The 27,354-nt window shown below is 40.3% G+C and overlaps 1 long non-coding RNA gene across 1 annotated transcript in view; it reads right to left on the reverse strand.

Moving 5' to 3' along the window:
* Window positions 1-9,651: 9,651 nt before the first annotated feature.
* Window positions 9,652-27,354, reverse strand: part of LOC127013484 (uncharacterized) — a 55,998-nt gene continuing 38,295 nt past the window's right edge. The window contains exons 2-3 of the long non-coding RNA XR_007766079.1: window positions 21,323-21,461; window positions 9,652-12,049 (exon numbers count right to left, since the gene is read on the reverse strand). This is a non-coding gene — a long non-coding RNA (uncharacterized LOC127013484). The remainder of the gene's footprint in view (window positions 12,050-21,322; window positions 21,462-27,354) is intronic.

The following is a 27,354-nucleotide window of genomic DNA, read 5'->3' on the forward strand; positions in this document are numbered from 1 at the left end:
TACTAAAAGCTCCCCTGCTTCCTATGTCGAAAATTTGCTGGTGGTTTTGCCTAAGCAAAGAATAGAGGAACAGTCTAAATAAAGCTTTTTTTGGTTGACTTTTAAATAAATGAATAAAATAAACAAAAGCAACAACAGCTACAAAAAAACCTATGGGACAATTAGTGAATTTGCCTACCAGGTGCCGACTTCCCAGCTTCTGCAGCTCTCATTTCTACTGCAGTTGCCTCCTCCAGATATTTTAAAATTCATATAGATGCACATATTGGACCAGATATTCTCCTACTTGTGATCTCTGGAGATTTCAGCTCTGTGGAAGCTCAAAAAACTTATTGCTTCTGCTCAGCCTCTGTTAGCTTGGCACACTAAGTCACACCGGAACTATATTTATCACTTTTAATTTTCTGGTATTTTAACATTTTTATCTTATTAAGCAATTAGCAAAACCGTGCAACAGTTAATGGTCTTTTTCTTAATTTCAAAGTTTATTCTTAATATTCCTACCTCCCTACCCATACGTGAAGCTCCAATTTGCTAAGCAGACTTCTGCTGCTGGCTGAACTTCATTGGTGGCTTTTTATTAGACATGGTGACTTTTGAAAGCATTCCTACTGTGCACAGTAGCAGGCAGTCATGGGCATAGTCAGATACATGGTTTCCAGTTCTTCACTGTCCCAAACCTTACATAATTTCATTAAAACCAGTGGAAATTAAATAAAAATTGTACCAAATCAGAATGCCACACCTTTCCAACTGCTTTATCCTAGTGTGAGTGACTGCATAATATGCCAGTCAATGGGAAATCAGCTTTACATTTTTACCGTTTAAGAGGAGATTTAAGCAGTCCCCTGGGCTCCTGTTGAAGTGGCCCACACAGGAATAGGGAAGGAGAATGAAACTTTGTGCCTGTGATTCAGGGCTCACCAATCATTTCTTTTTATTTTTTTCTTCAGCCACCTTCACTGATATTCTCTATCCAGAAACTTTAGAAGCCATCAGAAAAATTAACGTATGGCCAGAGACAGTTCTGCTATCAGGGGAGAACCTGGAGTCGGAGAGAAGGTCATGGGATACTGCCAAGTATGTTCAAGCTGTACTCAATAATGCTGTGACACTAACGTCATCCCATGCCCTTGTCAAACAGCATTCCTACCTGCACAAACAGATGTGGGGAGCTCTGCTCTTGGGATCTGCGCAATCATGCATCCTAATCCCAAACAGGTGCCCAATATGCCATCATTCCTCATTGGTCTACGGTCTTTAAAAGTGTCTCTATCAATTTAGTCTCCAGTATGTTTTGCTGGCAATAACAAACCAAGGAATTAACTGTTTTGGAAACTGCCTTTCTCTTTAAGGACTAGGTAGCTGTAAGAAGTTCGGTAGCTGAGGGAGGAAATAAGAGCTTCTTATCCATAATGCCTAGCTCATATCCTAACCCCTTACAGCTCCAATGCCATACCTATTCAAAAAGCCTAGGAAGGATCCCTGCTTTGCTACTGTCTGTACATTATGCCTTCTACAGATAGAAGAGTCAAATTTCCATATATCCATCAAAGTCAGGAGAACTAAGTTTTTATTCACGCACAGACAAAAGCAGTATGAAAAAACTAGTCAAGGGAGACTCAGAGAAGCACACCCAGCAAATACAGTATTCCAGTCCCTGATCCAGCATGTGATTCTTTCATATACCACATTCACTTACCACTTCTTATATAAACATGTTGAAATTTATATATTTACATGTGAGTGTATGCATGCATATATGTGTACATATATATGAATATATTTCTTCCATTAGTCCAAAAGAAATAGCACAATATAAGAAATATTACCTGCAACCAGGGGTTTTTCCGTGGAAGATAGAAGAGCCTGCATGCGAATGAAAGTAGTTGAGCCTTTGCTTACCAGCTGAGACACATAAACCACAATAATGAGTATGCTGTGAACCACACCAAGGGATAAGGCATTCTGCTTCACAGCTCAGATGAAAAGCATATATGCAATCAGTTTAAGAGACCAGTTTTACTCTGCAACTGGTCAGTAACTGAACATGCCCATTTACCACACATCAGATGAGAAGCAATAACTTGAGAAGCACAGGTTACCTTTGCCTACCCATCCATACACTAAATGAAGGAACTGGCCATGCTTGTTACCAATCTCCTTTCCTAAAATGGCCGGCTGCTAAACAAAATGGGTAATCAGATGCAACATTTAGCTTGCTTATTTATAGAACAAAGGAGGTCTCGTTTAACTCTCAGCCTTAGCAGCAGGTATGTCCGATAGGGTGAGACATGAATGAATCACAGGTCTGGCAAAACCTGAAGCATGTTGCTACACAAGATGATTTCTTTACTGAAAAAGTGAGTAAGAACTGATGAAGCTAAAAGTGGTCAAGGTTGTTTTTGCATTTTATTGGTATGGTACCTGGGTGACAATTTTTCCAGGCACTTTATTGAAGAAAGCTGTACAGAAAGCAAGATGGGGAATAAGATGGTGAGATATGAGGTGTGTTGCATGCTGTGTAACAACACTGAAAGACTGGGCTGTAAATAGCTGGGAGGTCCCTGCTTACTGCCTCCATGCAGGCACAGTTGGAATGCCAAAGCAGTGGTCATGGTAGTAGATTTCTTGAAATCACCTAAGGAGCTGGTAAAAGAACGTGGAACTTATTTAATGAGCTATTAAACAAGGTAAAGGCTTCTGTTGCATATTGATCTGACAAGGTGGCTTCAGTTACTGGGAAGATGCACACACAGGCTGCTAAAGTGAGTTTATCTGAGTCTAGTTATAGACTTTCTTTGCCATTTAGATGGTATTTGAAGTGAGACAGGAATAAAAGCAGTTTCCGAACCATTTGAAAGAGTATTTCTGACACCTCAGGTCAACTGTCATTTTATTTCCAGGGCAGACATATAACTACTCTGTGTGGAACTTATTTAGTAAAAGGTGGACTGGAGCCCTGGACAGGGTGTCCGTGCCTGGTTTCTCGTATAGCCTCCGACAGAATAGCATTGCCATTTTCAAGCCACACACAATTTCTTACCTGTGGTCTGGCCTCAGCTGCCTGAACTCCACCAGGATGACAAAAAGCAGGGAACAAATTAACTGCCAATTCTTTTTGAAGCTAGCTGCAGTCACTTTTATGATGAATATATTTTTTCTTGGCCTAGAACACTTGAAATTAGCAGTTTTTCCTTCTCAGTTTATGGCACAGAAAAGCGAGGTTGTTCTTGAGGGAACGTTAAACTTCCTTACATATTCCAACAATGTCTCTGCGCTCCAAAGGTGCATGCAAAACCTATGGCAAAACCTGGAGCTGAAATCCTATTCCCTGAAACTTCATCCAGCATCAACAGTATGCAACAACAAAACCCTATCAAATATCTTTAGGAATTATCATATATGGATCATATTCCTTTTTCTTTATTGCTCATGGCTTTTCTGCCAGGCCTTCACTACGCAGTGACCATCAGCGACCTTTGACAGAGAAGCACACAGCAAGAACATATTCTTACTTATTTTTATAAATTTTGGTCCACTGTTTCAATCAGAGCATAAATTATTTCTCAGGAAGACCACCATTTCAAACATTATTTACATCATTATTTACTTTAAAATGTAGTATGAATATTAGAAGAAGCCCAGCTGTCTATTATGTTGTGAAATAAATTCCCTGGGAGAGTATTACAGGTCTCTCACTGGAAACACCTAAGGTGTCGCAGGGAATGCATTAAGAGGTGCAGCAGAGAACTGTCTTAATCTCACAGATGGGCCAGATGACCTAAAAAGGTTTTATCCTCTAATACATAAGATTCTATGTTATATCTATTTTTCACAGTATTCGTCTTCTCTTTCTGATTGCAAATCCCATTCAAATGCACACTTCTTCTCCTGCATAATACAACCTATAAAATGGCACTAACCAATTATCTTAGCCATTTAATACCTACAGAGTCTGTCCTGTTGGAATGCTATAAGCCTATTTTTTTCCCTGGACATGTCATTAAAATGGAAGTGTTGCTATGCTCCTGATGACTTGCACAAAAGAAGACAGGACTGATTGTGAATGTGTTAATTATATTTTAACTTTGCAATGCATTTCAGAAAATATTAATAAGACTAAAATTTCAATTATTAATTACATAATGAGTAACACAATGCAGATTTGCAATCTAATCCAGGCACATTCCCAAATAATTTAATTCTGAAAATGGTGTAGCACAAAGGGCTTGGATCACAGTGAAATCAAGCAGTAGTGGGAATGTAATCGTCTCAGGGCTAAGAAATCCAAACTATTTTCTTCCAACCCCCCTTCCTGAAATTCAAATGCTCTTCAGCGATAAAAATTAGATTAGGAAATGTAATCTCAGCAGAATATCTAATCAAAGAATAGGGCACCAACCAGTCATTTCTTACATTAATATCAGTGGCAAAACCTGCACTCCAAAAATGTGCAGTTCCAAGCATTTGAATGATAATGTTTGTTTCCTGATTACTCATCATGGGTTTTAGCTGCTCACTGCTAGATCTTTCTTCACAATACCTATTGTGTAAATGGTCATGTTTACTATTAGAGTATAGGATAGCTGGCAGGGAAACGATGTGAAAAAAGTTGTGGAATACAGAAAGTCTTCAGAATCTTTTTACTGTGATGCAGAGAAAAACAGACACCTGTCAAAAATATTTGTGAAAAAAACAGAAATTGGTTCCCATGCCTCCCCCCACCCCCTGAGTCCAAATGCACATATGCCCAGAGTTTACTGAAAATCAGACAGACAAGGGATTTGAAGGAAGCACTCCCACGCCTGAAAAAAATCACATGCTGGCTACTGCAAGGTGAAGGGATGTGATCTCCTGACACCAGCCCCTCTTGTCTCTCACCCTTTTATCTCCCTGTCTGCCCCCTCATCAGTCACCTTTCATTGCCCTCTGCAGCTAAAAAACACCTTGCCAACGAAGGGCTGAACTGCACTTCTGCAAAACGTTTCATTTTTGGCAAACTGGCATTTTCTGACAACAGTGACTACCCACATAGCTCTAGGTTCGACACCCTGGCAAGGGCTGGGAGGATGCTAGAGGTGGAAGGGTGCAGGAAGCCTGGCCAGGGAACACTTTGATCAGGCTTCTTACTAATTTTCTGTGGACTGCCGCATCCTTGCAAGCGTGTCTCAGAGGGAAGGCGCTAGCACGGTGACCCCGGTCCCACCCACACGTCAGAGAATAAAACAGAAGGAAAAAGTGGTCACCACTTCTTTTTTTTTTTTTTTTTTTGAAATCTATCCTGGATTCCCACTGCCATGAGAAGGAGTGTAGACACAGGAGCCAGATGGAGCAAACGCTGGTGTCTTACAAACACCACTACCGCAGGGAAAGGCGCACAGGCACTCGCACACACAAATAAAGTAAAGGGAGGGAGCACCAGCCTCAAGTGAGAAGAAATAAGGTTGCTCTGGCAGGAGGGCTGGGGAAGGGAACAGATTGCTGCTCTGCTTCTTGAACCTGAGCGCCCTGCCAAATTGTCACTCAGGCCAGAAGTGGCAGCATAACTGCAGCCAGTTAATCGCTGCCAAGCCATCCGCAGCCAGCCTGAAGGGAGCCAACACGACCTCCCGCTCACCCCGCACGCCAGCCAGCTTCCAGGTAGCCAATGTCATCAGGAAAGGGTTGCTTCTCTGCATGTGCTTTTGTCTTTCTGGCTGAAATATGCCCCTCTGTGTTTCGGTGATGCGAGCCGAGCCATGGGGAAACAAACATTGGTACTGCAGGTTTTTCAGCTGCCGACTGCAAAAAATAAAACTCAGTCCGTTTAAAGGATAAGCAAGTTTTGAAATGCTGGAGAGGAACCTTGCAATGCACACTGAATGAATGCTGAAAACATGGGTGGTATTATTTCTTTAACCAGATAACTGTACTCTCCTCAGCTCTTTCCTACCTGCTTACTGCAGACTTCCACACTACATGAAGAAATGCTCCTTCCCAAACTCTGACAGAGAAGAAGTCACAAGCGTTAGCACGAATATTCGCCCCCATGAGAGGCTGCTGACAAAGCCATCATTTTGAAAGTGCGCTCTGGGTGCAAGCTACAGGCGCAGAAATAATGCAATGTGGAGCCATCTAGTCATACACACCAAGTTGTTCATTATGGTTAATTTTACGGTTATGGGGATTTTTTTATGCTAATTGTGCTTAATTTAGGCACAGCTGAAGTGCTCAGCTTCACTGAGTTAAACCCCAAGACTTCAAAGACACTCACAGAGTTTGACATCACATTGTGTAAAACGAACGTATCTTCTTACTCCCTTGTGAAACACCACTAGATTAATGCACAAAAAACAGCAACAGAAATGACTATATAGAAAAATGGAAGTTTCCTGTCTAATAGCATTACTGAAAGTAGGATATACCCATGCTTATGCTTGTGAAAAATAAACTCCATCGAAACTATTTGCACCTCCCCTGGCTCTGTTGCTACATGGCCTACAAACCCTCCTTCTGCACCTCCTCTTCCCCTTCATTTTGCCATGTAACTTGATGAAAGCAGCACTAATTCAGTTGATATTTCTTTGATGCCATATGTGCAATTTGCACCAAAAAAGGTTTTGGCTAAAAACAGAGACATTTACTTCATGCTTCTTTCACAGTCACCAGAAGCATAGACTTAGCTTTCTTAAAAAAAAAAAAAAAATCAAAAAAATCCAAAAACTATATCTCCCCTTCCCAGAATGAGTCCTAGAGATAAATCTTTTTTTTTTTTTAATCTTTAGCTTACACTATGCTCTTTGTTAGTAATGCCACATATAATGGTATTCTAAAGCAAATGTTTTCTTGCTTCACAGCCCCTTTTAAAAAATGATAATTTGATGCACAGAGACAAAACTGGGGTGGGGTGGGGAAGAGATTCCTGGCTCAAGTTTTATGGAGTTAGAAAAATTCCAATATTGCCAAGCAAAAGAGCGAGAGGAGAGGATTCGTGCCAAGTGTAGAGGACTATCTTCCAGAACCATGAGCACAGCTCTGGTGACTGCAGAGCAAGCCTGCATTGTTCTGGGGAAATGCATTAGACACAAAGGACATTTTCTCCTGACAGAGCAGCAGGGTTTCTTTTTCTTCCTCTCCCCCACCTTTCTTTTTTTTTAAAGGACCTTATTTTTAAATGTCATGAAATACTGGGCAATGGCAGCTTTCTTTGGTTGTCAGCCATGCAAGTGAAAAGCTACTATGGCTGTATTAGTTTGCAGTCCCGTATAGAAATATCACAAGAGCTGTGTTATCAATTGTTGTACAATGAACACATTTCTTCAAATCCACATAATTAATAATGGGCCTGGCTGAGTAGAAATACACTTTTTTATTTAAAAAAATGCTTTCAGCATAGGTTTGGCCAAGTAAACTTCATTAAGTTTATGACTGCTAACCTAACTAGCGCTAAGATTTTTCATGTCACTTAGGGGACCCCAGTACTGAGCTTTCCGGTGCTTATGTTGCAAGCAGTTTACCTGCACACATCCATAGACTCAGTGCAGTCCACACAGATCCTAGCATTTCTTTATGACCTGGGGAACAAACTGCAGGTATTGTCTTTGCTCACAAAGTTTAAGCAAAAGGATGTAGTGATTTTTCTGATGACAACATAGTGCTCTTCACAGGGCAGGAGCGACATTCAGATTAAGAGAGGTTCCACAGAAAATGCTGCATTGGACTGAATTTATATACAGGTACCAACTAAAAAACAAGCATTTCCCAAGAATGACATAATTATTTTCCATTCCAGGTGTGCTATACCTATGCATTAACTAATTCTGTGTACAGACTAATCCAGGCAAATGATCAGTTTTGAGAGACTGCGAAATATTTCTTTTTGCAACAGCAAATTGTTACACACTGCAAGCAAAAAGGTGGCTATCCATCCTCCTTTCCTGACATGCAGAAACCAAACAGTTTGCTAGGAATCAGCTCAGAATAGCAGTTATTATGGTTATTACTCTGACAACAGTCACATATTTGTGCTTAAATAAGTGACATTCGGGCAGGACAAGAAGCAACACCACGGTGCAAGGACATAACCTCGTATCACCAAAGTCAATGACAACTGTGGAAGGGAGTGAAATTGTTCTTAAGCGGTCCGTGAACATATGAAAGATGGGAACCCAAATCCAATGTTTGAATGAGGAGCTGAACTGTTTTGCTGAACAGCGTGGGAGGAGTGTAGAGGAACATTTTGTCCCTTCAGAGAAAGGGCTTCACTTTTAGTTAAGATCTCATTGAGTTTATAGGCATCTTGTATCATCATGCAAAAATATCCTTATTGCTGAAGTCTTTGTCCACACCTCAGTTAGTCCAATATGGTTCTCCCTAGATAACCTACTTCTCAGAAACTTCTCTCTCAACTCCTAATTCTCACTTTCACCCACAGACATCCTGCAAATCTAGAGCTGGGCAAGAACTGGAAACTGTAGCTTGAGGGAAACCACTTAGTTCCAAAAATATTGTTGTATCATTTGGAACTGCAACTGAAAAATGTAAGAGCTTGCACACAAGGGAAAAAATATATTTAAAAAAAAAAAAATTAGAAAAGAGGAAATTGAACCCTCCAAAACAATCCTCCAAAATCCTCTACCTCCCAGTTCCCCAAGTGACCTCAGGCCTCGTAACAAAACAGTGAGTTTTCCTCAGTACAGTAAACACTCTCTGGAAACCTGATTGACATGTGTGCATTCCTTCATCAAAACCCTGACAGTTTTGAAATGGCAAATTATTAACAAGAATTAAACCTTCAGGAAAGGAAGACCTCAATTTCAATCCAGGACCATACTTTATTCATCTGTCCATTTATAGCCATCTCATTCTCTACTGTATCCTCCTCCTGCATGGTTAGGAAAACAGGATACTGACACTTGTGTCAGCACCAGTGGTTTACTGCTGAGTTAAACAGCAGTTGTGTTCCCTTCGTGATCACGTCCCTAGCTCACCTTGGCCTAGTTTAGCTTGTCAACATTAAGTCTGGTGCTAGCCTCAGCAAGGTAATTAATTTCACACTCACGGAATGCTTTATAGCACAGCTCTTACAGGCTAACGTTGTTCCAAAGTTGTGTGTCGTATTATGTCCTCAGGTGTCCATGAAAAGAGTGTGCAATGCAAAAGAGTGACCTGGGGACATGCAGGTCGGTGTTTATTTACTCTGCTGCTGAGCAGCGTACATAAAAAATTAAGCACTTGCATGGTAGCGTATGTACACACATGTCAAATGGCTGGTTAGAGATTCAGGAATCACACTGCCGTATAATTAGCCAGCACAACTCTGTTATATATTGCACCTTTCTTTTATCTTTGATGGGCTATAAATCCATCTGCCTCGGGACTAATTCTCACTTCCCAACCCAGACTTCCCAGGAGACCAAGATATGCTATGAAACAACTTCCCGAAGACACATTTTTCCTCCACCTCTGTGTAACTCCATATTCTGCTCCCGTGAAGATACAAATCTAGTCATGCACCGGGCTGGTATCTTACAAGCCCCAGGGCCGGACCCTCTGCCCTGTGTTCAGGCAGAAAGGGGGTGGTCGCAGGTTCCCAATGGGAATCAAACAGTAGCTGTTGCATCTGCAGTTATTTAGAAAATAAACTCATATTTGGTTGCACTGGAAAATCCTCAATGAGTGAGATGTTTATTCATGAGCGGCAGAAAAGAATGCAGGAAGCAATATCAATAAGATTACATCTGTTTGCACACATTACAGCTGCAGAAAATCCTTAGACCCAGAGATTTTAAGGCTAGACGGGACTACTGAGAGTAACCTGTCTGACCTTGTGCGTCATATTGATTTTCATCCAGTAATTCCTGTAATCAAGCCCAATGCTTCATGGTTAAACTAGAATATAACATTAATAAAGGTCTGTAACTTTGATGAAACATTTCTAAAGCATGGACAGTCTACTGCATTTCTTGGTAATCTGTCCCACTGATTAATTACCTTCACTGTCACATTTTTGTGCTTTACTTGCAATTACATTTTTGATGCTCTCTTTGTACATAGGAAGAGACTGAAATTGGAGTTACATTTTTTAACCTGGCAGTGGATCACAGGAGCAATTTCACAGATGCTATGTAACAAAGGGAACATCACCTCCATAGTCCTGCTCATGACTCCAATTCTCAGCAGCCAAAGGACTGTACTCACATTTTGTATGAAGACTATGAATATTTGGGGCCAGAGGCTGTGTTACTAGCATGTACGCAATCTGAGAGGCGCTATCACAAACTGAACCATCATTAAATCCAACCTTTCTGCCTATGGCGTTACACTGTGCTTCATGTGCATCTCTTTGCTCATCATCAGAGGTATGCATTTCACAGATTTGGTTCAGTACATGTGGTCTACATTTGTTTGTTTCTAACTTTGTGGTCTTTCAGCTGGCTGCATTAAAAAACGTAGTATTTGATTGGAACCACATGGCTCAAGTACTCTCAATTTTTCTGTGTGTCATATAGCTAAACCCTTCAAACCCTGCAGAACCAGCTTGTTACAAGCCTAGAGGTCATAGCAGATTTGCCAGCTTTTGTAGGTTTTTGGTGTTTTTTTTTTTTTTAGGAAATTGGAGTAATCTTGAGAAAAACTTCAATCAGCTCCTACTACACTTGTGCTGCTTGTGGAAATCCTGCGATACTGGTGATTTTGCGTTGCGCAAATTATTTGCATTGAGACCAAGCAAAATATAATACTTGGAGTCTCATTTTTGATTTAGCACTATTCAAAGATAAAGCTGCCTGAATACATCCATTTGGGTGAAATTTTCTCCTGTGCTGCGTTACAAGGTTTAACGTGTTTTACAGCATAACTGAAGAGAGACACAAGCACTGCAATATACAGCACTGCCTAAGAGCTGTGCAGCCACTCATGGGACCACAGAGCTCCGACAGCCATTTCATGACATTTAGAAAAGGCATTTTGCCACACACAGAGTCACTTTGGGAATGCCAGTACACTCAGAAAGATTAGGGCGTCCTTTGTATTTCACCTTTGTACTCATGCTCCTACAAATCTTACTGCCATTGAACCTCACAGGTAAAAGCTGATGGGGAAAGTAAGTGCTCTTCAGGAGGCTGTCACTTCTGCCATGGGTGAATTTGGATTAAGTGTGCAAAAATACATCCTTGGAATATGAAGAGGTCAAACTGCCTGGAGGCCCTTGGGAAAAGCTCCCTCACCCTTCACTGTTTAAGATGAGCTTCACTCGCATCATTCTACCATGAATAAAAACCCCAATTTCCTACAATCCTTGCCCTAAATAATTAGAAAATATTTGAATTTTTCTTTGTGCTGCCTGTATACTCAAAAGAGTTTGTGGGCACCTGTCAGTCAAGTGGGTATTGTTCCCTGGCTATCCACTCTTTTGCTGATCTCATTAGTCAGTTTGATTGACAAGAGAGTATTTTGGTTATGTTTATTATGGAGAATTGTAATTGCTATTAAAATTCCAAAGACAAATAAGTTCATCTTTTTCCCTAGTGTCACTGAGACATTTAAACAATAGCAGTGATTAATTTAAACTGAAAAATAAGTTGTGGTTCCTTGTAAATTCAAATGCCCTTTCCTCCCATTTAAAGTCATTAATTATCTTAGTGACTTGTAAATTCCTTGCTGAGCCTGGAATATTGTGATCAACCTGTTGCTATGCAGAGAAGCTATCTGTTTCTCCAGCCATTTCCTTGTGTCAAATTCAGCTCACACTGACTGCAGCATGCAACACGCCCCGTGGCCAAGGAAAAACTCCTTTCATTTTTCAGCAGTTGGCATATCCCACAGCTAAACAGATTTTCAAATCCTGCTGTATATAGCTATTTACAAATCAGTCTTTACTACTACTCACTTCCCATGCATCAGGACCAGTTATTTGCAAGTTTATGTCCCACTCACATAGGGAGGCCTCTAGATGGACGAAATTTTATCCAGGGCGAAGAAAGTATGAGTTGTTCCAGCATCTCCTTGTGATTTCTGACATTACCTATCACGCTGATGACGTCTGCGCATTGTCCAATGCATCGATCTGTCAGAAGTAAAAATAATAATAAAAAAAATCTCACCTGATTATAAATCCAAGTAAACTACAAGAAAGAAAACCCTTTAGAAATACAGTGTTCAAACGGTGATGGTGGTGGTGTTCTGTGACACAAATTTCAAAAGCAATGCACTTCATTCTAATATATTGAAAGGAAAGAAAAGTAGTTTGCATAAGGCAGATTAAATTGATTAGTCAAGGATAAGGAGATGATACAACCAGTAAGAAAAGACATCTGAAAGAAAAGTTATTTTCAAATGGAGATCATATCATGCTTTTAGTTATCTTATATAAAGGAAAGACATTTACACATCCTGGAATTCTTATGGAGAGACCAGTAAAAATCTTCTCCCCACACTGGAGCAACTACAGTAACTTGGTGTGGAAAATTATATCACAAGTTTATTTTAGTGATATTATCCCACCTCTGTAGCCAGAGTTAAACCAAAGGACAGAAGAAGTTAAATCCTCTGGAAAAAAATGACAAATAAACATAAACAGGCAAAGATAAAACAGCTTAGGTGAACAGCTTCAAAGGGTTTATCTTCAAAGGACTTGGCTGGGCCACCAGTTTGGAAAAAGCTGTCTACCTGGATATGAAAATAATTTTCTATTCTTAAGCACAGGACGAAAAGTTATTTAACTGTTATAGAGCCTCAAGCCAGAGAAGAGAGTACATTACCAACAAGAATGTCAATGACAGAAGTGAGTCATGCTGTAAGAGATGGGAAAAGAGAGAAAAAGAAGGTCCAGCAAGGAAGACTGCTTAATTCATCCCAGAGGTGGAGGTGAGCCGGCTATGTAATGCACCAAACCTTTCAAGAAAAGAAGAAATATATAGAAAGGCTTTTAGTATTATAACTCCTTGATACATATGCTTCCTAACTCTAGATAAATGAAAATGTACTATGCTATTTAAAAGAAGCCTGTTGTCATGGTTTAACCTGCAGTTATTCTCTCTACTTGCTAATCCCACCTTGCCCAGAGAGCAAGGTTTTCAGACTCAAAATGCATCTATAACTTGCAGGCAGACAGCTTGGGGAACGGAGGGCACCACCATCTGCCTCACCCTCAAGAAATCCAGCCTAGTGTACTTGAACTGGGGGCTTCACCAAGAGTGAGGGAAAGAAATTCAGGACTATCCCCAAAGTGCATATCCAGGAACAGTTAAAAGGGGTGTAACATTGGTGGTTTGCTTTGTAAATGCAACACCAAGATGGTATATGTTAAGGCAGAAAGTATGTCACATATTGCCTCTCAACATCCAGAGAAAGCTCTTTCCTCCCCACATTGCAAGATTAAATCAATGAAAAATGTGAGAAAAATGTGTGAGGTGTGAGGCCATATCCAAATGCCTGAAACATGCTTGCAAGTCCTATTTGTCATAATTCATGCATGCCTGCAAGGTCACTGTTTTGTAGGTGTCTACAACACATCTCTTGTAGGCGTCTTCTCATTGAATCAGATGGTCAACAGAAGCAAGGCAAGCTGGCAGGCATGTGCTTGCACCAAAAAAAAAAAAAAATAGGCAAGTCTAATAAAAGTCATACCTCTTCCCACGAACCTTTTCTTACTTATTTGTCCTTAGATGGCATTGTTGGCCTTACTGCCAGCCTGCTTTGTGATGATGTCCTAAAGAAGCTGTACAGAGCTACTGGAATCAGGGAAACCACCTACATGGAAGCTGGTTCCTCTTTCAGAGATTAAATCCGCCATCAAAGCAGGACCATAAACCATTACAGAATGCCTGCACCTTATAAAAGGAGAAGGCTGTATAAAGTGGTGTGGGTATAAACCTTTTGGCTCCTTAAAGTGCAGCAGTGGATTAAATTCTGCTTACTAATAGTTGTAAGACAACCATATAAAAACTTTTCTTACGGAGATGAATGATGAAAATGAAGAAATTCCTTGGAGCTTGAGTCATTCATTACCCACCATGCCATGTGAGCGCATATGTGTTGAAGGCATTAGTATGCTTTCACACCTGTTCTGTGATGGTGCTCAAGACGTTCTTCAGGGCGACTTTTACTGTTACAGAAATATATCACAAAACCGTGCAGCCCCAAACCTTTATACTGCCTTCCAAATTGTCACATTAGAGATTAAATGGGACTAAAGAGAAAGAAAAGCTCTCAGTGTTTGCAGTGTCCATGGACCATGCATTCCCGTGAGGGAAGAACGAGCTCATCTTTCATCGATTTCAATAATCAGATACTAGCACTGGTCACAACACCCAGATTAGAAGATGGTCCTATCAGGTTTCGTTGCATTAGCCAGGCAGTCGCTAAAATGGAGGATGCTGTTCACATCTTTCAGCATCCTCACAAAAGTGTGTTTTGTTTACTCTGGTTACAGCGACTCCGCATTTTGAATGAGCTATCGCTCTCTTAAATAAACAAATATCATACACAGCCTGTGACACGGAAAAAAAAAAGATATTATACCAAAGGGGAAGTGATAAAAAGAATGTGTCAGAGATGACTTCAGCATGGATGTAGGAGTATAGCTAGCGGACAAAAGCCACACGTGAGGTAAGCAAAATGCTAAGGGTTTGGGCCTGGAGCCAGAAAAAGCCTTGGTGGATGTATCTTTTTTCAATAATGAACTCCCACCAGAGCCTACACTTTATGAGCCTGACACATCTAAATTACGTTCAGCAACATTTAAATGTTGAAATAATAGGATAAATTCAAACCAATTAGAGAGCATATGGAATATTGCCTTCCTAATGGTATGCATAAGCATCTCCTGTCAGTTTTATCAGATTAAAGACCCCAAGCGCTGGCAGCGATCAGATCCACGGTGATAAACGGGCACAGGGGTATGAGCAGAGTTGCATGTGATCTTTGAGGTGGGTCTAACGCAGGAGAAGGAATCTGCATTGCAGTTGGAGGCTTCTCCCTTTGTTTCAAGGAAGCAGGGAAATCAGACCAAATTCTCAGCCCAATCAAAGACCACTGTTTTGCCAGGTCGATGCCTTGGAAGGAGCGCATTTTTCTTTTGTCATCTGGGCATCGCTGTCCCAAGACAAATGCCCCAAAGAACACCCCAATTAACCTTCAAGTGACAATGAAAGGCTTTCCTTCCATTCTTCCTGCACAAAATAAAAATAGTAAAAAAAAATTTCAGCTTTAAGCAGAAACAGAAACGTTAAAACAGGAGAAGGAAAAAAAGGTATATAAAACTCTTTAAAATAACATAAAGCAGAAACAAAGCACCAGCAAAATTATCAAACCATCAGCCTGAGGCAGACACCCAGCATGAAAAATTTTTGCCCAAATTGCTGGTTTGGCAAAATTACAAGCAACTGGAAAAAGGGATGTGTTGCCACCTTTGTGTTTGATAATGATAGATTTTAAATAAACCATCACAGGTGCAGAAGTCCTTTGTACACTTTGGTTGGTTCTCCAAGGATTTATTACTATTGTTTTGTGCATGTTAAATCAATCCAAGGCTTCTAAGACCCCTGAATGTGAAGTGTGAGATTCTCAGTTTGGCGTTTCAGCCCCAAGGACTGCAGTGAAGTTATATTAGGGTAGGTCAGCCCATAGATGCCCAGCTGAGGAGCTGGTGTGTGCACCTGTTTTAACCAGTTGAAAATACCCTGTCTACAGCTTTGATTTAAGATGCACTGTGCCAGTTGAAACGCTTCCAGGTGTTCTTTGAGTCTCTCCTGTTACCCGCCTGCAAAGACAGTCAGCAGCATACTGAGATGCTGCCCTAGGTACAGTGTCAGCATTGTCTCAGCCCCAAAGCCCGTCTGGTGAGAAGGTGTACCCCAGAGAAAAGGCCTTGTTCTCTGGAAATCCTTAGCTGCTGGAATACCCCCTCAAGCACCAGTAAAATATTCTGGCCCATACCGGTCCTGGCCTGGGGAAGCTGCATACGTAGCCCCCAGCACCATGGACTGGAAAGTGTTCCAAGTCAGGCATGTAGATCTATCAAGAAACCATACATCCTTTCCTCAACAGTGGCATTAGCAGAACAGCTTGAAATATTTAGGATCCTGGCACAGATATGACAGATGACTATTTCACCAGCCTACAAATCACTTAAAGGGCAGCCAGTAATAAGAATGCAATTCCCTGCTAATCCTTAGTTTCCTGTTTTACAATATACTTTCCACCTGTGTTCCCTCATCTCCAGCTCTCTCTTTACTTCTCATCACTTTTAGGAAGTACCTTCTCCAAAAGGCAATTCAGCTCCAGGGATTTAAGTAAATGCAGGCTGGAGACTCTCGGAATTTAGGTTTTTTTCACTAGTCACACAATACTTGGCATTTTCTTTTTGCTCCTGGAGGCACCTGATTAAATGATCCATTCATTTTTAATTTAAACACATTAACCTAACCAATTTTTGAAAATCTCATGATTGGCAGGAGCCTGGCTTTTCAACATCTGTGATCACCATTGTTCTCCACCATTACCTGGGGTCAAAATGAAAATTTAAGAGTACTTAATGAAACCTATTTTTCCTGCAGCTTATATGCTTGGAAAGTGTTGTTACATCTGTTTCATGTTCTGAGATGTAACAATACAGTGTGATTAAATACTGGCCCGTTTCAATCCCTGACTGACACAAAATCCACTTTCTATTTACATATTTCATCTGGCTTCCTCACTTAGCCAAAGAATAAGTGTACAATCAGCCATGTAACTTTCCTTCATATTGTTTTGCCAATACCTCACTCTTGCATGCAAGGCACGTTTGCTCCAAGAGCAATCTTCCCCTGCCTTCAAAGCCTTGCTCCCACTTATGGCAATAGGGTCTAAGCACAAGGCTGAGACACAAAACCTCTGCAGGAGGCAAAGCAGCTAGATTCCTAGAATACCATTGAACTAATGCCACCACGCCCTGCCTTTAAATACTCTTTTTCCTAACATTAGAAGGTGATGATTACACTCACTGATGACTAGTCACAACACAATGTAATGCAAACAAGAAAGTACTTTCTGTTCACAGCTTTAATTTCAATACCCAACAAAGAAGTTTGGTATTGGCTGAGGGATCAGGTGACTCAACAAATAACAAGCCAAGCTTATTTCTCTTGATCAAATTGTAGTAGTGCTCTCATAAAAGGCTATGATGTTAGAGGTTTCAGAGTGACCCGTCTCTTCCTTCCTCAGGTCTTTATGTGGATTCAAGATTCTGTCTCTTGCATTTGTTTTATGCTTTGGTTGGAGGAATAGGACAGAGATTTCCAATCTCAAAATATCAGATGAACATGAGTTAAAAAGAAAACATCTTTTGCAGCAAAATGAGGAGTGAGAACAGATGAAAAATGTGCAGATCCACTTAAAAGAGCAAAATTAATAATTATCACACTATTTCCTTTAATCTCTCTATGTTGAAAAGCAAACGGAGCATGTTATTTTCACACATCAGAATTTGTTTTTATTGCAGCTACCAACAACAGTTGTTGATGGAAAAGGGGGGCAAAATAAGGTGATTTTAAAAGCATTCCTTCTTAAAGAACTACATAAAAGTTACCAGGGCATAAAACTGGAATAATGGCCTGCCATAAACTCTACCTTCAGACTTTTGATAGTAAAATTTGATGAGAGTAATACATCTGCATCCTAAAGCAGCAGAGACCAGTCCCTTTGTTTTCACTCACTCAGGAAAAAGAAAACAAAAACCATAACCTAGCTGTGCTCGTACCTTCTGCCTTGTGAAAGTGAAATTTCAGAAAATTAGGATGACTGTATAGTCACGCAGGCAACAAAATCACTAACTTCTTTACACCTGTTGCCCAAATACAAAGACAGTAAATTGAACTTTTATCTATTCTTCCATTTACTCAAATTTCATGGCCACTAAGTCACACACTGTGGAGCCTCACCAATCTCTGTTACTGTTTGCATCAGTAAAAGCTACTGCCACAGAAATATGGCGCAAGTATGCACCTCCTCAGATATTCTGTTTTCCTCTAAGAGACGCCATTCTGGCAAAAGGCAAACCCAAAGAAAGTGTCATGCCACCCAGCGCTGAGCACAGCCGGCATGGAGCACTGGACCGAGAGCCAGCCCTGAAGAGGCAGAGCAGCAGATCTGCAGCGTCAGCGTGGCTGAATTGTTGCCCCCCCTTAAACCACTCTCTTTTTGCACTGGTGTGTACCAACCCTCCTGTAACCTTGCAGGAGGTGGGACATGTGGATCTCTTGGATGCACGTATTTTTTCAACGCCTTATATCAGCACAAAAAGAACCACACTGTTAGAAGTGGAGCAGCTAAAGCAAGCATAAATATGGTAAGCTGCAGAATCGTTATCGGGAAACAAAGCAGTCCAAAGAATCTCTCCAGGCTCAGACTTTTGACCTCAGAACACTGTAGCTGTGTATTTACTTTTGCATTACCCTACTTTTCAAGCACTCGCTCAGGGCGACTCTCCAGTGCAAGAGGTGACAGCAAGGTGGCTGGGGTGCCACACAGCCAGTTAGATGTTTGCTCCTCTGGATCCCTGAGACCAACAGGGATTGTGCAGCACAAGCACATGCACAGAGGCACAGCTCTCTACCCAGAATTTGGGATGACCACGCTTGACATTCGACATGTGGGTAGGAGAGCAGAGGCATACATCTCAGAGAAAACATGCAGGAGATCCTTTGAGAAAGCTGTGGCCCAGTGAATAAAGGAGATTTAATCACCCAGCTGCTCCCCATTTGACTCTTCTCACTTCTAGCTGACTGCTACACAGTGCCCCAAGGCACTCCGCTCTTCCCCCCCCCCCAGCCAGTGCCAGCACCTGAGATCTGCACTTGACAGGGAAAGAGGGCCCTGGAGACCTGACCCCTCCTGACACTGAAAGGAGCTGTGCCACTGTGCAGGTTGCCTGCTCCACCTCCATCTGTGTGGAGGCAAGGACAGCATTTGCACCGTTTTGCAAAGCTCTGTCACACTATGTTGTTACGTTACAATGTGCAATCATCAAACAGTTTGTTCAATTCCTTCTTGATTAAATTCAGCTTCATTAAACCTAAATAATGACTCTGTTTTGTTTTAATAGCAACCATATTTCCATTCTAAGTGTCTTTCTGAATATTTTCTTCCCCTTTTAGACCTTTCTGTGACCTCTGAGTATATTCATGTCCCATCCCATTTTTCATTTCCCTTCTCATTCTTTTTCTTTGCATGCAGGCAGCTTCCTCCCTATGAACTTTGTTGAAGCATCTCTCTGGTTCCTGCCTTTCAGTATCTCCAGGGGTCTGATTGTGCATGCAGCCCTTGAAGCTGAATCAAACAGGCACCTTTGTCCTGAGATGATGGAAAGTTAGCTGCTTTGATTCCTGTTGCTATTGCATGCAGCGGATAAAAGTGGTAATGCTTAGACAAATCAGGCATTTTCCTGGTGATTGTATAACCCTGCTCAGGTTCCATTTTTACACAAACATGATCTTTCCACACAGACTACCTACATCACCTAATTATCATTCCTTCAATACATTAATTTGCATTTAACATACAGCGCGCACACAAACGGGCTACAGTGCAAAAGAGGGGGAAGGGACATTGAAATAAAAACCTATGGGTACCTAAAACAGACAGAGGAAGCCAGAGTAAAAGCAGCTTCAGCTCTCCTCGCTGAGCCGACAGGTGCTGAGCACAAAGGTGTGCCGGCAATGGTACCCGCTTAATTGTCTTTCAGAGATTCCTGCACCCTTCCCATGCACCTTGCTCCTGTAACCTGGGCGAGCCTTCACAGATACCCCGTGTGAGAAATGGCTGCTTTTAAATAACTGGAGGCTTTAGTAGGGAAACGCGTTTTCAGTGAATAGATTGCTGCCAGAACAGGAGAGAATATTGGAGTAAATGAAAACCAAAGGCACGGCGGAGTCCGGCATGCCGGGTACGCAGGTACGCACGGGTGGAAGCAGGGGAGCTCTGCCCTCCTTTTCACTCATCAGCACATCTTTCCTTTCTGTTTCTCTTAGAGAGTGTCCTTGAATTCTCCTTCCATGTGTGTTTATACCATGGGAGAACAGGGAAGCTTACTTTGAAGCTATTTTAAAGGCTTTTTTTTTAATGACACTTTGAGCCAACAAGGGTCTGCTTTCTGTCTTGGATTTCATATATAATCTGAAGGGGATTAATGTGGTGCTGATTGCTAGGCTAAACTGGATCAAAAAATGTTAGAGCATAATGTACCCTATCTAATGTTTAATAATAGCTGTAGTTTTAGAGTTATCATACTTCTGTTGTTTTAGACTTTTTATTCATTTTAGTAGCAATATAATCATTCTGTGTTAAAACTGCTCCTATGTTACCTTGGATGACTTTCGGAAAAGCAGGAGCTTTTGTGACAATATGTCAGGCTCCAAAGCAAGGAACTGTAAAGACTTGAAGCAAATTTTGACCAGAGCCGAGAGGGCTGCTACTCTGTATAATTTCCTTACACTGGAGCAATTTTATTGCTGGCATTGTGGGTTTTATCTGTAGGTGAATTAAAGAAAATCACTTTGTTTGGTGAATAGTTATTAAAGAATCTGCATACAAACCAGAGGGAAGATTTTTTTTCACAAAGCTGGATCATTTCATTGAGTTGGCTTACAGCACGGTTCTGCAAGCCTATATCAGCAAAGAGACAGGGAGAGGAATCTAGGGAGGGAGAGGTGTATCAACCAGCGTTTCAACCAGTAAGTGTGTGGGTGGGAACTTCTTAAACTCAAATTGCTCTTGATGGAAAAATGTCTTGCAGTTACCCCATAGGTGAGTATGACTGATATAGCTGAGAAGCCAGGAAGCGCAAGTCAAAATGAGGGGGATTCTAAACATTTTTTTTTAATCATGGCTGATCAGATAGTTTTAATCATTAGGTTTCAACTTGACACGATAGCAGAGAGAAAAGACCTCAAATCTGAAGAGCAAGTATTTACCATTGAAAAGTCAATTCCTCTGTCAGTAGCTCTGGCAATAGTATCACTATAATTATGAGTTTAATATCTGAAATTCGTTGATTTCATATTTGCATGCATGTATGCTAACTAAAATTAATTAATTTTAATTGCATACACCAATTACAACATCAGGCTCATTTTCCAACATATTATTCCTCGCTGATTACATATCCTCTAAGATTGCTTTAATTTTTCATTTTGTGCTTTAAAGTCAAAGAATAATATGTATTTCTAATTAAGCTCACTTACATATCTCACTGCTGATTAAATCACTACTTAATATTTTATAACACAAGCCACCTTTAATTTCCCCCACTGAGAGCAAAAGCCTTGCAAACTCTTTTCTTTCTCCCCTCGGTTTCACCGACCTTGCCATTGCTGTGTCACTACAGGCAGATTTCTTCCGTCTTCACAGCAGAATGCCAATGAACCGCCTTGTTGACAGACATTCATCCTTGGGGGGGGAGGCAAGCACCTCACTGACCACAGGACCTGCTCTGAAGAGATCTAGGAGAAAAGAAACAGACATTCAGAAGAGATTTTTAGCAGTGTCTTAGGGGATTACAGGTCTTGCTGAGAGTCTCTGGAACTGACACATTTCAAACCTTTTAGGGGATCCTGGAAGTCCCCTGTTGGTGCCTACCAAAGGCTGAATGCCGAGAAATGAAAAGGAAAAGGGGATTCTCCTCTCTCTCCAACCAGCACAGCAGAGTGAAACTTGCCAGTCAGTCTTGAGCCAGGACTGCATTAGTATGTCCAAAGTCTTAACACAAATTGGTAGAAAATCTTGAGGAGAAGTCCCAAACTTGCTTCTACATGCCCATGTGTATCGCACAACTTGGGCTGTACAGGCTAGTCTCATTTCTACCACATGATTCCTGGGGTAGCAGAAAGTAAGAAGGTAAACCAGATTAAATCCTCAACAAATTTGACTTCTTAACAACCAAAAGAAGAAATGAAGTCCCTGGTACCTCAGAACTTGACCCAAACTTCACTGAAACTAATGGGAAACTTTTGATCATGTCCTTAGGAGCATGATTAATCCCATACACAATGGATACACATATTTGTTGTCAGTGGGATAGATTTAGGAAGACCAGTGCTGATTTGGGCTCTGAATGAAACCAAAGCATTCCCAGTATCTGTATTTGCATGCAGAGCACTTTTTTTTTTTGTCTACTTATTAAAAAAGAGTAATCTTTACCTGAAGTAGTTGTTAAACTATTCCTTTGCAGCAGGTAACTCTTTGTTAGCATCTAATTAATTGGCTAGAGACTCATTGGCCCAGATTCATCACACCTAACTCTCGGCACATCAGCAAAGCGCTGGATCCCTCCCATAGACAACAGAAAGAGACAGGAGTCTCCAGAGCATGGTACATCCCATGTAAGCTCTGAATTGTACTCTCCACTGAGTTACCAAAGTTTTAGCTGATACTTACCATCTAAAACTAGTTAAGTGTACCATTGTGATAATGTCAGGTCAGAGAAGAGAAACCATCAAATTGGAGCGGGATGCTACAACTGAAAAAGTTTCTCTCAAAACCACGAAGTCAACTGGAAGAAAAATCACGACCAGAAGACTTTGCACACTAAGTTTCTGACTAAAAAGCAGATTTAAACAAAAAAGTACATATCAGTAAACATATTTGGTGGTACCAAATGAGGAAAACACAATCAAACAAAAAAATATAATGTCAGAACCATTAAAAAATTATGTCTGGGGGAAAAAAGAAGACATAAGGAGGAAAAATTAGGACAGAAATAAAAAGAGAGGAAAAATTCAGAAAAGAAAGACAGCAGAAAGGAACAATATATGTTTTAAAATACCCCTGTCTCCCACGCCTCAAAAATAAAGAAGTCATTTATATTCACTTTTCTTCTCAAAACTGGATGATTATTCAGGCTACATTCAAGATGTAGGTAAATACTGTTGCTGTGTCCAATAGGTTAGCACAATCCTTCCAAGGAAAAAAATGCACGCCATCCAAACTAAGAATGATGAGCCAGCAGACTCGCTCAGACAATACATAGAAAAAAAAAAAGAAAAAAAAAGGGAGGGGAGGGGATCTGGTGTTTGAAGCCATATTGTAGAAATGAGCTCAAGTCCCTGCTATAGGTGCCTTTGTAAGTTTATTCAATTTGTCACCATCTAAAGATATTGAAATTGGAAAGAGAGAGGAGCCTAAATTCAGGCATTAGTTGGTCTGTCACACTTTATCAGCTGTGAAATGGGGCTCATATTCCTTTACTTTCTTCTGAGTAATATCATAAGGATATATATGTGTCATCTCAGATACTGTAGTAGAGGAGACAACATTGCATTTAAAATAGAGAAAAATAATAGAACCAATTGCTCAGCTTTTCCTTGGATTCATTTCCTTCTAGACATTAAGTCAGGAGATAGATAGATAGAAAGACAGGAATTATATTTATATGTTTATCTTTACATATCTGATTGAATGCAATCCATATATTATGGCATACAGTTTGTTTGAGTGTATGGTTAAACTGATCTTTTTTGTTTTGCTTTACCATTAATTACAATTTGCATGTTGCCAAGGTCAGTGTGCTATCTCAGAAGACAATATTAAGTAGGATTGGCTTAATTTTTCTTTAGTCTAAAAAGTAAGCACCTACACACAGCTAGCTGATTAGACTGCTTCTGTTGTCAATGGAAACAGATGCTCAAGAGGACAATTTATCTTCAGTATCTTAGACAACTATCTTCTACAAATGCCTATTGAGAGGTCTTCTCCATTGACTACAGTAAGCCTAGAAGCCATTTTTTGACAAACCACCTAAGGTTTAAATACTGAAGTTAGGTAAAATGAATCCCATGCCCCTGGGAAAAAATGACCAGATTATCCAGAGTGTAACCTTGAGGAGACAAGAGAGGAATATCTCTTAGAACAGACAGCATCCAAGCAGAATACAGAGACATCTGAAGGTGCTGATAACCGAGTATTTCCAAAGCAATGGCAATGCCCATGGCTGGATTTTTTTAATCTGAAGAATGAAATTCTTCCCAACGAACCGAAGAGAGACCCTTGAAAATGGTCCATGTTATTTTATAGCAGGAGATGGCAAACAGTTTGAGGGAGGCAGAAGATGGCTTCTGCTGTTTATATTTGTTTCATGCGTAGAATCAATACCAGAGCTGGGAACAGCATAGCTGATCCTGTGATCATACCCCACATGCACGGGAGGCTCACAGCAATAAAAGGATTGTTAATAACCAATATTGATTCACCTTTCCCTAATGCATGGACAAAAATGTCATCAATAAGCTGGTCAACAGCCTGAAGCAATGAGCCTTATAATAGTCTACTAAGCCAAGAATAACACAGCGTTCATTTATTTATTCAAACATCAAATCAGTTGCATGTAATCCCCTGACAGATGAATGGATTTAAAGCAACAGGGGTACAATTTACATGGTAACTTCTTTTGTGGGTGTCGCACCCATGTTATGCCTCAATGTAGTGTTGGCTTTAGACATTGCTGAGCTGGCTTCACCTGACTCTCCACCTCCACTCATCTTTGCTGTTCCGTTGTCCTTTCAGTCCCAAGAACTAGCATTTCAATTTTATTTTTTCTTTCTTTTACCGGGCTATTAAAAGCAGTATATCATGGCAATTACAAAAGGTTTTTCAGTTTTGCTGCATCAAGGGTGATATGAACATGGAAAAGTATTTCAAGATAGAAACAATTTGCCTAAGAGCCTTTCCCACTATGTTTATTTCTCTTATTAAAATAAGTGATCATCCAGGGAAGTGGAATAGAGCTACCCATGAAAGCCTGTAGACCTCTCCTAGGTGAAAACTTTACTAACGGGGACCAGATAACAGTTTGCAATTAAATGGTACATAAAGGCAATGCAAGTAGAAAACATGAAAAACCTGTAATATCTCATTTCTAAAACTACATTCAAATGAACAATAACATGGCATAAGTATAATCCTATGAACCTTCCAATGTAATTGCTATTTGTTTAATTTATTAAAAAATCCAAATGTACTACTCTGGGAGGTTGAAGGGCTTTGGGGAAGAGGTGAAATGCTTCTTTTCTACACTTTAATCCCATCATAGGTTTTGCTTTCTGTCTATATATTTATACAATATTCATTACCATAGTTTCCAAGCACGTGAGCATCACAAGAATGTGTTTATGATTAGCTGTCTTTTTTTTTTTTCCTTGTGAGAAACTGATGCTGGGTTCAAGCCAGGAAATTTGGATAGAGAGCAAGCCTCCAAATATTAACCCATTGTAGATTACAGCATTTTAGTTCCTCCCCATAAGACAATTTGAGGACTTTGACGCAACTTGGATCTAGGAAGAGAAAAGCTTGTATTTCGAACTCCTCATGTCCATCTTTAATAAGGAGTTTTTTAAAGCTAGCTTTTTTCTCTCCATAGAGCTTCAGACATCAATGAAGGTGACAGAGAAATGTCCATTTCATGGAATATGCATGGCTGTATAAATAATAAATAAAACTACTCAGCAGCATGGCATACATGAGTCAAACACATAAAGTAGCCTCACTAGCAAGCTAAAAATAACGTTCTGACAAAATTCTGAACAGAAATTTGAACAACAGGATTGCTTCATCCTTGCTCAGGTACACAGAGCCAAACGAAAAACCTTAAAATGATCTGAATGGCCTTTCATATTACTCTTAGGTACCCTTTCCACTGCTCGGGGATCCAAAGAATTATTCTAAGAAAAGCAGCCCAGTAAAAATGGCAACATGGAGTTCAAACGTTGATGTCTCTCAGAAATTTCAGATTAAATCTATTACTTTTAGAGATGGGCTATTTGCTTCCCATTTCCTCTCCCAGTAGCCATTCTAAAAAAATCACTGTACATCTGAAGCCAGCCTAGATCCTCCCTCTCTGCTATATGACCATCAGTAAATAACGTTTGAGCAGAACTAATTAGCTCTGTTATCATATCTTAGTAGTTCCACTGTCATGAATGTATATATTGAACTAGCACAACATCAGTGATTCAGATACAGTCTCTTGAGGCTATCTGATGTATCCTTTTAATTAAAACTCAATAAACACTTCTAATGATAAAGATACACAGAAAGGAGCAGGATCGAGATCTCATCATGGAACTGTGCCACTTCTGGAGGATGAACAAGAGTAAAAAAAGCAGTAAAGACATATTTTTGCCACTGAAGTCAGCAGATAAAACTCTGAACATACATATGGAGTAGATCTGATAAGTTAAAAGGTGACACTTCAGTATTGTCACTTTACCGAATGGAACCAAACTTTCAAAGAATATGTCCTAAGTGGTCTTCAAGAAATATTCTGGAGTGGTTAACACATTAATTTCATACTAGAAATGTTTACCAGGCACTGCAAGATAAGACAGGATTACTTATGTGGTCTTACTTTAAAATTTTCTATGCCCATAGTTTACCACTTAAATAAGAAAGAGAAAAAAAGGAAATCATTACATTTTATACTCCTGAAAATGTATGGAGTCAATCCCTTCTTCAGCAGTTTTGTACATTTTTGTCATAATTACCAAAGAGGTCAAACAAAAATGGCGTCTGTAACGGTAAGTGCTCCAGTAGAAACCCATAGAAATACCAACTAATCGTGAAAGACCCGCAGAATAGCCTGAAAATTTGAGGATCCAAAGACATAAAGTTGTCCATTCTTTACTGTCTAGTCTTATAGTTTCTATCACTGGGATATTATGAAGCATATTATTTTCTTCCTTTCCATTATGACAGAGCTGTCTATGTTAAAATAAAAATAATAAGAATTCAGGAGCATGTTTTAATTTCAACCAAAACTGTAACATAAGAATAGCCATACTCAGTCAGATGAAAGATCTGTCTTGACCATTCTCTGACATTGGCCAGTAATGCATGAGCAGGTGAAAATATAGAAACCAAGACAATTATGGAATGATATTTCCCCAGCATAATCCCAAAATATTAACTTGTCTTTGGTCTCTTAACCTCTGGAGACAGGATCTGAAGGCAACACACGGCAATATTAGTGGACAAACTGTGTCTTTTTTCTGGATTTGGAAAATTCAGAAACTAATGATCTAAAGCATCCTCCAAAAATGCCAAAAGCTCTCTGCCCTTGGCAAGACACCAAAGCTCTCTCCTTTTCCACCTTGTTTTCCTTCCAGACGTACAGAGATTTTTGTCAGGTGCCACCTGTAGGATTACTTAATTAGAAGCAAGGTTTAGTTCTCTTAACAAAAAAATAAAGGTGTAACCACCACAGCAGTTATTAAACAGAAGCTTCTGTGAAAATGCCCAGAGGAGGCATTGCAAAGATCAGAGGCAGCTAAGCCTTACATTTAGTGATAGGTAGACTGTGTTGCTCGTTTTGCAGCACATTGTGCTGCTCATTTTCATTATTCC

This window comes from Gymnogyps californianus, chromosome 2 (genome assembly GCF_018139145.2).
Source record: "Gymnogyps californianus isolate 813 chromosome 2, ASM1813914v2, whole genome shotgun sequence".
In the NCBI taxonomy this organism is placed as follows: Eukaryota; Metazoa; Chordata; class Aves; order Accipitriformes; family Cathartidae; genus Gymnogyps; species Gymnogyps californianus.